Raw genomic sequence first — 15,026 nt, 5'->3', positions numbered from 1 at the left:
ACAGAGAGTTACAAGAGTCTGAAATCAAATCTAGGAATCTAAGTTGCTAATTAAAGCATAAGTGTTAGAGAGAGCCACCAAAAAGGTTTTAAAAAATTCTCTAAAACAGATTAAGGTTCAGGCATATCTCTAAAGATATGATTTAAACTTGGCAATGTATGAATTTGTAACCACCATTGAGCATCAGGAGACCACGGCTTTATCTTGCAACCGAAACCTAGCAAGAGAGGCAGTCATTAGAGTTTACAACCAGAGAATGATCCGAGGTACCGCAGACCTTCCCGAAGGTGACTCAAAAAAGAGGACATGCAAAGCATAGTCGACTAAGTCCTGATCCGACCATCACAACCAGTGAAATCTACTCCAGATGAAGCTTACTCCAGAAAAAAAAAGATGAGACCAATCCCGGAAAAATCCAAATCGAGGCAAAAAAGCCAGCAGATAAGCATGTATAAGATACATGCTGGCGAAAGCAGAGGTTAAACGGCTTGACTCCGGTCCCAACATACAAGCAGAGCACTGAAAGATCTGGCAACTTAGCATCATAAGGGCAGAAAGTGGAAGTCAAATTCCTTCTGAGACTTTGAAAATAGAGGAGGTTGAGCTCCCATCTGCAGGGGGGAAGATAAGAGGACCCGACGGGAGGCAGAGACAAAGCAGAGAACTGGAATCCATGAGCTATCTCAAACCACCAAAGGACCCGAGACCATCAAACGCCATGATAGTTGCTGAGAAGACAGAACGGACGGGAAGTCCCTGGCAAAGCCCTAAAACATCGCTTTTCTTCTTAACCCAAAGATCTAGGCGGAGAAGTTTTAACTAAAACAACCAAAGACAGAGAGACAGAGGAAGACAAAGAAGGCAACGAGGCTGACCGGAGACACAGCGGCAGCGACGCAATGAAGCTCCGGCGAACCCTCCAAGGTGAATCTGCCCCAGATCCACCGAGATCCAAACCCTAGATCTACTTTCGAAACGTTGCCTCCTCAAGAGATCTGAGCATCCACGACCTCGCCACCACTCCATAGAGACTGAGTCGACACCCATAAATCCGGCCCCTATCCAAACAAAAAATAGAGGTAATGAAGCAAGGAGGAGGTGAGGAAAACAGAACTTGACAGGGGTGAGGTTTGACAGAAGGAGCGATTTGGGGTGGTGACCGACGATTAAAGACCACCGCCGGTGGAAACGCGGTTCAGACGGTGAGGTTCGAGAAGACTAGGGTTCGGGTGGAGAGACTTGTGAGTAACTTTTTCTCACCTCTCTCGGACTTTTCTCTTTTACCGTATGGTCGAATTAGAGAAAATATTTACAATTTTCACTATAAGAAGTAGGCTATTTATTATGTAGAAAACTGTAAAATCCGTTGAAAATGTGTCATGCTAACAGCTTGGACTTTATTCTACATTGCCACACTTACTCCCATGTGTATTCTCTCTTGCCCCACTTCATAAATCATTTAATTTTCTTTTTCTTTTAAATACAGAAATATTAGTAAATACTAAACTACCCTTAACAATACTACAAAACTACAGTTAAACCTAATCTAATCCTCTAGCCTAATCAGAGTATTTCCTTCTCTCCTCTTCCACTTAGATTCACTACGTCTTTCTCCACATCTCTCCCTTTTTTTTTGCTGAAAATCCAAATTGATGAAATCACTTTGTCCTTTTTTCTTCTCGTTGTTCGAAATCATTCTGAAATCAAGTGCTATGAATCACACTTCTTACAGAAACCTTCGATTTCATCTATAACAGAAGCCTTCTATTCCATCTTCTTCATTCTAAAAAAATCTGGGTATCTTTTTCGTTCTTCTTCTCTTTCTTTTGAATTCTATGCTCATTTGTAATGTGGGTTCGAAAATAATGGATAGAAATATGTGTGTGGATGCTTAAATTCGTGAGATTGAATTAATGAGTGAATGTTTGAATTTTAACATATGTGTTTGGTAACCACTTGATATCTTTCGCTGATATCTTGTTATCTTTTTTTTTATGTTTGTGTTTTATTGAACATATGTGATGAACGGATTCAGAAGATTCAGACTATCAAGATGATGGAAGGTATCTTCATTTGTGCTGCTCCTCACTGTCTCAGGTCTTTCCTCAAGAAACCTGACTTTGAATCCCATGTCCATCACCTCCACGCCTCCCTTTTACTACCCGATGCTCCTCTTGATAAAGAAGATGGCAACGACTCTGACCTTCAGACCACAAAGCACCAATCTTCTACTTCTTCTGACTCCACACTCATGAGAGGTCCCTTAAGATCCCACCAGCAGCAGCAGCCTCTTCCGTTACTACACAGGTCACCTTCCTTGTCAAAGCCACTCTCTCGATTTGGGAGTTACCCTGCAGATAACAACGATAACTCTCGTCCTCCCGGTTTCGAAACCGCTAGTCCTAAACCGGGAATCCGGTTCCCTGACTACCCTCTACCTATGAATATGATGCAACCACCGCCCACCATGCCCATTCCCAACAATCGTTTGCCTCAGCAGTTTAGCTTTCCGCCTTATCCAACAACTGATGGATCGTCTCAGCAATTCTACAATGGTGCACCTTTTGAGATGACAAGACCTGAAGACAGAACAAGGTTCTGCGCTCGGGTATCAGCAGCAGCAGCAGCCTGCGCCAACGATGAATCTGAGTTTCCAAGGATCTTATCATCCTCAGTCCTCGTGGAATCCTGGTATGGAACCGCCTCAACATGTTAACATGGGTAGAGACGCTCAAGGTTTCGGGTGGCAACAAGACAACCGTGATGACTTTGGGCAGGAGTAGTAACTATTAAGACTTGTTTCAACTCTTCTTCTTCTTGTATGTACTGTTTAAAACTATTTGTCTGAAAGTTTCAAAAAGTGGCTCTCTAATGCTTCTATCTTTAGAACCAATGTCTCTCTTCTTGATCAGTGTGAATCTGATTTTGGGTTTTAAGGTTTTTGAAAATGCTATGTGTTGTATGATTGTCTTTGCATCAGGTTTGGACCAATATAGTATAAGGCAGTCTGAGTTTTAAGAAAACACATTTGTACTACTAGGTTTATTAGGTATTACTAAGACAAAAACATTTTCAATACTTTATTAAAAAAAAATGACATATGTCTAAAACGTGTAACACATTGTCGACATTTTGTAAAAAAAACCTATGACATATGTCTAAAACGTGTTGATAGACAAAAATGTTTGAATATTAAAATAATATTAATTTTACTCTTAGTAGTACTCAAGCTAGTAGTAATATTTCATTCTTCATAGTAATAATTTTGCAAATTACAACATTTTTTAGTAATACAACCTCAAGAAATTAAATTTAATAGTAATACCAATATGTTTAGACAATTATAAACTGTATATAACACATTGGCAGAAAAAAGTTTCAGAAATTATGTATTTTCTGAAATTCAGCCTATTATGGCATTCCCATCAAGACATTAGTATGGAAGTAGAAGGATGTTTTATATGGAAATCAGAAAATTTCTACCAACTTGAGAATTTAAGAGTATTTTACGTCTAATTTGGCAAATAAACACATATATGAACATATTATCACGTAATATATGAGCTACATCTTCTAAAAATATATAATAAGCAAAAAATATAAACTTCTTAGAAATATGTATAACACATAGTAGTCTAAGGTAATACAAGATAGTACAAAGTAGTCCTAGTAGTGCTAGTAGTCCATGTACACATTTATATAAATAAAAATATAATATCAAATCTTCAAATTTATATAAAATAATGTATATCTTTCAGCTTCAATAAAAATGTAATTTTGATATTTTTCACAAGATTAAAATGATGTGAATGCATTCATGATCTTAATAAATACATCTATTTAATCAAAAGGTTGTAAGACAGATAAATTATTTATAAAATAAAAACAGTTTGTAAATAATGTTAAAGTTAAAATATAGTTAAATGAACATGAAGAATTTAATTTTGATAATTTTCAAAAATATTAAAAATAATCTGATGCATTCATGCTCCTAATAAATCCATCTATTTAATCAAAAGTTTTTAATACAGATAAATTATTTATAAAATTAAAGCATTTTTGTTTAATCATTGAAAGTTAAAATAGATATAACTGAATTGAAATCCTAAATGATAGATATCTCCATTTGTCTTACTCTTTCTGCAAATACTTGATATCTCCATTTGCCTTTATCTCATGCCTATACTTGATGTAACTTCCTCCATTGTCAACACATATGACTGTAATGGGAGAAGCCATATAATTCTCTGGAAAAAAATTATGATTAGTTAACCATTTAAAGAATCTAAGTTGTCTAAGATCTTTGGTACATAGTCGTTCCAGTAATACAAGTAATACACTTTCACTTTAGTAATACCAGTCGTTCCAGTAGTTCTTATAAATTTTTGCTTTTCTCGATTTAACACTTATAATTGATCAAGAGGGTGTTATACAACCCACAATATCGTCTATCACTATTGTAATGCATTATTATTGTTTAAAACAGTGCAAAATAAGAAGAAATATACAAAATTGCCCTTAAACATCCATTTTCATAACAATATACCTAAAACTTTCATTTTTACCTACAACTTTAGTTTTTTCATCAGTTTAAGGCTTTTTAATCAACTAATAATGTGTTACACAACCCAGATTATCGTCTAACACAATTTTCATATTTTTCTTCTTTCAAAACCGTGTTAAAAATAGAGAACAATACAAAATCTTCTTCAAACATTATTTTAATTTTTCTTTCAAAACTCTCACGATTTTTACAGCGAAATGTTGCTATTTTTCGTTTCACATAATACATAAAAAATAAGTAGTATATTATTATGAGAATTTCGTGGAAAAAAAACGTATCAATTTCCTTCAAAAAAACCTTCAAAATCGTCAATGGAGTTAAGAATATGAGAAAAAATTGTTTCTGGTTAAGGAAGAGGAACAAGATGGGAGAAAGGAGATGACAGCTGTGGGAAGGAGAGAGGTGGATTGGTGTGGGGACCGCCAGGATTGAATTTTGGAGGGAGGTTGACGTAATGGAGAGGGAAGAGAGAGAGGAGAGAGGAAAATGAGATCTGATTTTGATTTTAATTTTAAAAAATAAAATGGATATAAGATATTAATATAATATTAAGGGTAAGAAGGAGAAGAGAAATATGAGAAAAAAAAGTGTGGCAATTAGAATTTTGGTGTGGCAAAAAGAATAGTATTTTTGAAGCTGTGGCAATGGAGAATACTATCCTAACAGCTTTCACTGAGAAATTCTATTAGATCGATCTTCTACAACCAGAATCAGAAAATTTGAGAGACGACAAACGAGGAACATGAAGCAAACTCGAACTCAAATTTATATTTTGCTTACAAAAATGAATGAGATCTCCTATATATTATTGAGGATTTTTTAAAAAATTATAACCTCAATTTTTATTAATTACAAAATGAACTTGCTTAGGTGTCATCTCTTAATTTTTTTCTCAAGGCTGATGTGGCACATTTAGAAAGACTTTGGACAAACCTTAATCTAATTTTTAGTCCCCTAGAGCAGTTTAATTATGGAGACATTAAAACGGACCACATGTTTATACATAAGGCGTTATAAAGAGAATCATGTATGATATATATTTCTAAAGTCTTTACGTACATTAACGTACATTGAAAAAACCAATATGGCACTGGCCTTCGAAATCTTTTTCCAAATGTTCTTCAGCATTATAAAGTTATTTAAGAGTCTGTTAACTATTAATATAAAGTTTTTAACATTTGGTTATTCCTCTGATCACCTACACTGTGTAGAAAAGAGAATAAATTAACAGACCATTACTAATAAGATAACACTACTTCAATTCAATAATTTTATAACTAATAAGATTATAAGAATATAATATGGACATAGTATGGTATGTCGATCATAGCTGTAGAATTGGATGCGATTCGATATAGTATGTGTTTTTACGTAAGACATGTACGTAGGGCTATGATCACCTAGCTTGAAGTTTGTAGTACATGGCTCTTCATATCACAGTTGAGCTATTTTCTGTTTTTTCCTTTAAGCCTTATCCTCGTGGAATAAGATCGAATATTTGCGATGTCAAGAAGATCATACGTAATTTAGCTTTATTCCCAAAATTTCGTGAGAATAAAGTTGTTTTGACTGTAAATAAAGAGGCCACGTAAACCATCTGACACAGCAAAAAAAAGAAGAAGAAGATAATTCTGGAGATATACATTACGATCTCGAGTCTTCACAAAAGATGGAGATGCAGCTTTTGTCATATCGACTTAAGAAAAATAGTCAACGATGCATTTTTTTTTTTGTGTGCGATCACAGCCGGGCCAGCGTTCATAACTAACATTAAAAATAAAATACTTCATTTTCTTGAAAACTATAATAGTAAATACTGTTGTCATAGATTCGTAGAGTAAACACAATGAAAAACACCAACACACTAAATATTCATTGTAAATATAAAAAATTTTCTATTCTTTTATGAAAAATTAGTGACTTAACTTTAATTTTAGTGTTACTAAACAGTTTTTATGGAAAATAAGTAAATAACTAAACACTTCATCTTTTTTTCTTATTTTGTATCATTAATGGTCTTTTATTTTTCTTTAAGAAAAGTTGGTTATTCTACTGTTAGAACTTCCAAATTGTCCATAACATAAAACTATAGCAATCAATATTCTCTTACTATCTTTATGTAGTCCATATTCAGTTTATCTAAATTACAATACAATTTCTAACATAAATCCATTTATTGTCTATGGACATCATCTTGTTTATGACTAAAATAATATAATTAACAAAAACGTAATTGTTAAGAGGCCCTATTATTTATTTCAGAAAACGCTGCCCTAAGCTAATTAATGTTTCATTTTCCACAAGGAAGGCACAACTCCCTGACGACCCGTCCTTCAGGGTCATTGAATGAAAATGCCACAAGTCTGTTAGGCGGGTTGCTCAACCCTGATTCTCAATGGATGAGCAGAATGATAGATTACATGCCTACTGCTCGGAGAGTTTATGGTAGGGTTCGTGGTATAGAGACTATTTCCAGTTCATATTCCAGCGCGAGGAGGATCTACTGACAGTGCTAAAGGATAGCCATTTGGTCATATAACCATTGGGCGATGGTCTTGGAAAGATGGACACCTAACGGATTACAGAAAGTCTATGTCCCTCTCGATCAGGATCAGACATATCCCGATGAACTTTTTTACAACAAAGACAATCTTCAATCTAGCTTCGGAGGTTGGCCATGTTGAAGAGATTGCCTATGATACAAAAGTCTCACATACCAAAGACTACATTCTGGCTCTGAACGTTTTCAATACCGATAACTCTATGAATGCGTCTCAGAAACTAGACATAGGAGGAGAAGGGGTGAATATTGAATTCGAGTACGAGAAGATACACAAAAGGTGTTTCCACTGCCTCCGATTGACGCATGAGAAACTTAAGTGTCCCCTGTGGAAGAAACTCCTGAACAGAGGATCCTTAAAGATAGGCGATACTGGTCCTGCCTTACTCCCACGCCCTAACATTGAAAATAAAATACCTCATTTTCTTGGAAACTATAATAGTAAATACTATTGTCATAGATTCATAGAGTATTTTTTTTTACAACAAAAGCTATTCTACTAGGAGCCTACCAGATCAAAAAATCAAACCGGAGGTGTAGAATCTACATATAACATAGCTGAAGTAGAACTCTTCGCACCACGTGCAAACTTGTCCACCATTATATTTTGTGCCCTATATGTCTGATTTTGAAGTTAGGGAAACAAGTCTTAATGCGGAAAAATTCTTCCATATATGTAGAAAAAGCTAGTCATTCTTCGGGTGACGACACCATCTTCACAGTTGAGAATAATCCGTCGCAAATACTATATCTGAGAACTGTAAGGTTTTCATGCACTTCATAACCCGAATCAAAGCTTCACATTCTGCATGTAAAGGTGATAGGCATCTTCGAAGATTCATTTTCCCATCATTACCACTTCCGAGTCCATCTTACGACAATACCAACCATGTCCAGTAAAAACATCTTTCTCCTTCCAAGCCCCATCAACATAACATACTTTGTTATACCCCATTGATTGCCAATCTTCATCTGACCGGAAATGATTATGATGTTCATTCACCAATAGTTGCGCCTCAGCCCAAAATGTTCTCTCGGTTTCTGCTATACGTAGAATTTCCTGGAAATTTCCATTCTTATTTTTATAAATCTTATTATTTATTTTCTTCCATATATACCACATAATCCATGGACACACTAAATATTCATTGTAAACATAAACAATTTATATTCTTTTATGAAAAGTTAGTGACTAAACTTTAATTTTAATGCTACTAAACAGGTTTTATGGACAATAACTAATCACGTCATCTTTTTTTTCTTATTTTGAATCAGTAATGGTCTTTTATTTTATTTTATTTTTAAATTGGTTCTTCTACTATTAGAACTTCGAAAATGTCCATAACATAAAACTATGCAATCAATATTCTCTTACTATCTTTATGTAGTCCATGTTCACCTTATCTAAATTACTATACAATTTCTAACATAAATCCATATATTGTCTATGGACATCCTCTTATTTATGACTAAAATAATATATTAACAAAAATGTAATTGCTAAGAGGCTCTGTTATTTATTTCAGAAAATGCTGCCCTGAGCTAATTAATGTATCATTTTCCACAAGAAAGGCACGACTCTGTTGGGGGGGGGGGAGTACAAACTAGGTGATTCTCCCATGCTCAAGCACAAGAATAATTATTTACAAATAAAAAAATCATAATAATAATAATGGGTTAATAGTTTGTTTTATTTATGTATTATTTTATTTAAAATATAAAAGTACAAGATGTTTAAAATATTATTATGTTGTTAATTAAACATATGATAGATTCGGTTATTTTTAGGTAGATAGTGATTAATCTAATTCCTTCAATTGAACCACCATTGCTCATAGATAAATTAAAACCATATTATTTTTTTTTAGTGTCTTTTGGTTAATTTGTTAATTTTGTATATTTACTTTTGGTAAAAAAATGTATAACTTAATACATTATTTGGATAACAAATATAAAAAATAAACTAAAAATTTATCGTTTAGTAGTAGTATAAGTGAAGAAAATTAATAATCTTTTGAAATACCATGCATATATATAAATATCAACAAAATATCGGTTTCAAGTTAACCTTAATGTTGATCATTTCCAAAAATATGTTAACATCAATCAATTTTTAGTATTTATTTTAAATTTTTATTTTCTAATAGTATGATTAAAAAATATTTCCGTAGTAAAAACCTTTTTAGTCAGTTTGAATATCTATTGGATTATTTAACTTATACTTTCAAAAAGAATAAGTTAAATATTCTCCCATGCTCAAGCACAAGAATAATTATTTACAAATAAAAAAATCATAATAATAATAATGGGTTAATAGTTTGTTTTATTTATGTATTATTTTATTTAAAATATAAAAGTACAAGATGTTTAAAATATTATTATGTTGTTAATTAAACATATGATAGATTCGGTTATTTTTAGGTAGATAGTGATTAATCTAATTCCTTCAATTGAACCACCATTGCTCATAGATAAATTAAAACCATATTATTTTTTTTTAGTGTCTTTTGGTTAATTTGTTAATTTTGTATATTTACTTTTGGTAAAAAAATGTATAACTTAATACATTATTTGGATAACAAATATAAAAAATAAACTAAAAATTTATCGTTTAGTAGTAGTATAAGTGAAGAAAATTAATAATCTTTTGAAATACCATGCATATATATAAATATCAACAAAATATCGGTTTCAAGTTAACCTTAATGTTGATCATTTCCAAAAATATGTTAACATCAATCAATTTTTAGTATTTATTTTAAATTTTTATTTTCTAATAGTATGATTAAAAATATTTTCGTAGTAAAAACCTTTTTAGTCAGTTTGAATATCTATTGGATTATTTAACTTATACTTTCAAAAAGAATAAGTTAAATATTCTCCCATGCTCAAGCACAAGAATAATTATTTACAAATAAAAAAAATCATAATAATAATAATGGGTTAATAGTTTGTTTTATTTATGTATTATTTTATTTAAAATATAAAAGTACAAGATGTTTAAAATATTATTATGTTGTTAATTAAACATATGATAGATTCGGTTATTTTTAGGTAGATAGTGATTAATCTAATTCCTTCAATTGAACCACCATTGCTCATAGATAAATTAAAACCATATTATTATTTTTTAGTTTCTTTTGGTTAATTTGTTAATTTTGTATATTTACTTTTGGTAAAAAAATGTATAACTTAATACATTATTTGGATAACAAATATAAAAAATAAACTAAAAATTTATCGTTTAGTAGTAGTATAAGTGAAGAAAATTAATAATCTTTTGAAATACCATGCATATATATAAATATCAACAAAATATCGGTTTCAAGTTAACCTTAATGTTGATCATTTCCAAAAATATGTTAACATCAATCAATTTTTAGTATTTATTTTAAAATTTTTATTTTCTAATAGTATGATTAAAAATATTTTCGTAGTAAAAACCTTTTTAGTCAGTTTGAATATCTATTGGATTATTTAACTTATACTTTCAAAAAGAATATTATTATTTTTGAAAATACTTATATTTCTTGTTTTCTGAAGTTTTATTTTATAAATCACGTTTTTATATAAACTATATATTGTATAATTTATAGAAATGTTTTTATGATTTATGAGGTCTCTAAAAAATTGAAATAAAAAGGAAACTAAAATTTAAAGACCCAATTAAAAATTATTGAGAGAAAAACTAAAAAGTTATTAATTGAAATTGCATATAAATGTTTAATTCATTAACGATAACTATGGAATTGACCTCTTTTAAAATTAAGAGATAATTTTCTTCTGTACCTCCACTCGCTACCGATATTTGAAGATTACCCAGCCCCTTCACTCTTCTAATTGCTTCCAGTTTTACTCTTATACCATGCTACTCCACCTGTCTATAGCCATGTCAGCGTGTCAGTCTGTCTATACATCTCTGGTGGCAGAGACAGGTTGAGTTCATCATTTTGTTTTTTCAAATAGACGTTGACGATTTGCTCATTCAAAACTCATCATTCTCATCACTATTCATCTTCATCGTTTCGTCCATCTTCAGTGTTTCTTCCATCTAAGAGAAAACAAATCCAACACACACAAAAGTTCTATCTCTCCAAATTTCTGTATTATTTTTTTTTTGTCAGTCATAAAAAATGCTTTTGTTTCTTATGAATGTTTTAAAGAATTAATATTGCAGCAGAAATAAAGAAAGATCGAACACATAAAGGATATTCAGAGATAAACAAAAAAGATGAAAGAAAGAAGAAAGAGAACACGGAAGATGGTCACAAGGAGTTTGGAGAACGCTCCTTGGAATTGAAGAAAGATAAGAAGGAGTGGAGTTAGAAATCCAACCAGAAAGATAACAAGTCTGCGCCAAACTTATGACCAGTGTTCTTTAGAGCAACACATTTGTTTCTGAGAAGACCAATAACTTGACGCAGCAGGACCTCATCAGGTGAAGTGAGGCCTGTAGGAACCCTATTTTATTACAATAGGACAACTGATATTTATAAAAGATGATAAGAACAAAAATCAAAATTACAATACCAAAACAAACGAATAAATAAGAATTGCAGAGTCGAGATGATTAATCTCTTTCCTTAAATCTTTAAACGATCCGTAGTGTGACGGTTTAATAGCGCTCAGATTCTCAGGATACATCTGCAGCATTGTTTCTGTTTACCATTATCGAAAAATAGAATCTATCGACCCTAGTTTTGTGTTGTACTCTGAGACTCAAATGAAAAAGAAATATTAGCATAACTATTCAATGTAGAAGGTTTTTTTCTCATTGTTCATCTAAAATTATATTTTTCTACATTGCCATGAGGCTTTATATAGAAAATAATGAGAAGCATAAGTTTCATTTTTCAACATAAAATGAAACTTTCCATGATGGTGCACTAATGGAGGAACAAAACTTAGCTTCACCCCTAAGGTGAATCTCTACATTCACCCACCAATAGGAATTAGTTAATTAAGATTTGATATCTCTTAAAAAAGGAAACCAAATAATAAGAATTTAATGAAATAAAATTATGTTTTTAGATAAATAAAAAATAGTAGCAATTATCAAAAAAATATATTCTTTTTAATATTGTTAAATCCGTCAGAAAATACTAAACCCTAAACCCTAAATTCTAAACCCTAAACCCTAAACCCTTGGAGAAAGCCTGAACCTTTGGGTAAATCCTATACCCTAAATCGTTAATTTTAAACCCTAAACCATTAATCATAAACTATAATATTAAACCCTAAATTCTAACACGAAACCCTAAACCCTAAACTCTTTGACAAATATTAAATCATAAACTCTTAATCCTATGGTTTAATATTATGGTTTATAATTAAGGGTTTATGGTTTAAGATTAACGATTTAGGGTATAGGATTTGCCCAAGGGTTCAAGCTTTCCCCAAGGGTTTAGGGTTTAGTATTTAGAATTTAGGGTTTACTATTATAGTTTATGATTAAGGTTTAGGGTTTAAGATTAACTATTTAGGGTATAGAATTTTCCCAAGGGTTCAGGCTTTCCCCAAGGGTTTAGGGTTTAGTATTAGAATTTAGAGTTTAGGGTTTAGTATTTTTTGACGGATTTATCAACACTAAAACAAATATTTTTTTTTTAATTGCTACTATTTTTATTTATCTAAAAACATAATTTTATTTCATTAAATTCTTATTACTTGGTTTCCTTTTTTAAAAGATATCAAATCTCAATAACTAGTTCCTATTGGTGGGTGAATGTAGAGGTTCACCTTAGGGGGTGAAGCTAAGTTTTGTTCCTAATGGAGTCTTTATTTCTTGTCAATTATTATGTGAATTCATTTCACATTTTGACCAAGAAATTAAAGAGTAAATTATTATTGTTTGACCAATTCAAACAAAATAATATACTTTAAATGAATTTCTTTTTAATATTTTATCAATATAAAAGATCAACATATATTTGGTTTGTAAGATTAATTAATGAACATGAAGTCCAACTAATAAATCAAAACTCAAATCCAAATTCAAATATCTAATGCGTGTATTTGCTACTTATATAAGTTTCTCAAATCACACACAATAGACATTCATTTCTCATTCACACTAACTCTATTTTTAGCATATGAACACATTGCTCAAAAATAGTTCCAACAATCCCACACATGAATAGAAATGACTCTAAACACTAGACGACTCGACAGACTTGACTTCCTAGACAAGACTCAACAAGACTCAACTAAGGACTTTTGAGAGTACAAATAAAAATCCACTGCATGATGAGTTGGTAGCAATTTTTCAGCCTTGAACCAGTCATTGTTAATAACTATCGGATTTACTCGGCCAGGAGGTGCCATGATGTCTTGAACCTCCCGGGCTTTGGTGTAAACCTAGACAATAGCCAAAACACAGCTTCATTCTCTCACAGAACTAGGTTATCTATTTTGTTCATTTTGGCTGTGAATTGTCCTGGTTATCATGAGTGAACTTGGAGAATATAGCATTTCCTTCATTTTCCTAAAAACGGCCCCATTTCACACTCACTAGGTGATTTGCCATTTCTTTTGTTTAGAGGAGTATCATGTACTACTACATTCATATCTCAAATAATGGACACAAATCATTAAAAGCAAATGCTTATCTTGTATTCCTTACATGTAGCACTGTTTATCATCATAAGAACTGAGTGTAGACCAAAGTCTTACCGTGCTTTTGGCAGTTTTAGCTTCACTTAGTTGTTTCCCTGAACCTATTTCTTGGATCTCCAGTCAGTTAGGTAGAGTTACCGCAAAATTTCATCTTAATTCACAGACGACCCATTCCTTTTGATGATATTACAATTTAATCTCATGACACATCTTTAATAAAAAGATCCTAGGTTGTCATCAAAATGAACATAATCTCTTGAGATTAGTCGAGATAAAATTTTCTAATGATTTTTGTCATCTTTTTGAAGATACAGTTAACCATTATACACAAACTCGGTGTATGACACTAGTTTTTTTTTAATTACTTTTGATAACTATCACTAAAGTTCATCTGACCTTTTTTCAATGATTTTATATGATAAGCAAAGCTTCTCCCACATTTCTTGAGATAGCTCAAAAACATGCATATTTACATTTAACATCTCTTAAGAGTTTAAAAATTAAATCTACAACTCCTTATACTTAAATTAAATAAAAGCAATTTCAGAAAATATTACATTTTCTTTTAATGTATTTATTCTCAGAAAACACATTTTACAAATAAATATTTTTATAGCTCTCTCAAGTTGATGTATAAATCCAACTTGTATATGTTTTGATTTTTTCCAAAACATAATTTTGCTTCTAGCAAATGTACATATCAATATATGATATTTTTGTACCATTAGAACCACCATTCTATATGGTTATTTTCAACCATATTGATTTAAAAACTACAATATACATGTTAGTTCGGTCATATTAATCTGAAAATTTTCGCTGGTTTTCAATGGTTAATCTTTTACTAAAGATTGACCCGCACTCCCGTGCGGGGTGTTAATTTTGATTTTTTTTATAAACTAATATTTTTTCATGATTAGTATTATATATTTTATATATAATCATATTATTAATTGTATAAGTATTTAAATATTGTAGGTTCCTACTCATTAGAATGGAGCCCAAATCAAAGAGGCTAATATGACTACTTTTAGTTATTTGGTTATTTTAGAATATTTTTTAGCTTGAATTTAAAAAATCTGAACTGAATCGGTTAAAATGGTTACTTTTTGTACAAATATCAAAATATGTTTCATATACATCAAAACTGAATGTATCCAGATCTAGAAAGATCCAATTCAAAAGCCACACAAAATTTTAAATATCCAAATGAACTTAATTTCAAAACCCAAGAAATTATATATCCGAAAAAACTCTTAGTTTAATAGGTATCGAATGTCTATACCT

General features: G+C 31.3%; 1 long non-coding RNA gene and 1 pseudogene across 1 annotated transcript; one reads left to right on the top strand and one right to left on the bottom strand.

Annotated features, from left to right (window-relative positions):
* Positions 1-70: 70 nt before the first annotated feature.
* On the bottom strand, positions 71-1,427 carry LOC130502331 (uncharacterized). Its single transcript, XR_008940222.1, has 2 exons — positions 876-1,427; positions 71-767 (listed from the first exon to the last, which is right to left on the bottom strand). It is a non-coding gene; the product is annotated as an uncharacterized LOC130502331 (long non-coding RNA).
* Positions 1,428-1,993: 566 nt separating this feature from the next.
* Positions 1,994-2,965, top strand: LOC130502330 (E3 ubiquitin-protein ligase HAKAI homolog; annotated as a pseudogene).
* Positions 2,966-15,026: the final 12,061 nt, after the last annotated feature.

The sequence above is a fragment of the Raphanus sativus genome, unplaced genomic scaffold (genome assembly GCF_000801105.2).
Source record: "Raphanus sativus cultivar WK10039 unplaced genomic scaffold, ASM80110v3 Scaffold0511, whole genome shotgun sequence".
Taxonomy (NCBI): Eukaryota; Viridiplantae; Streptophyta; class Magnoliopsida; order Brassicales; family Brassicaceae; genus Raphanus; species Raphanus sativus.
The sequence above is the reverse complement of the archived record's forward strand: the minus strand, read 5'-3'. Positions and strand labels throughout refer to the sequence as shown.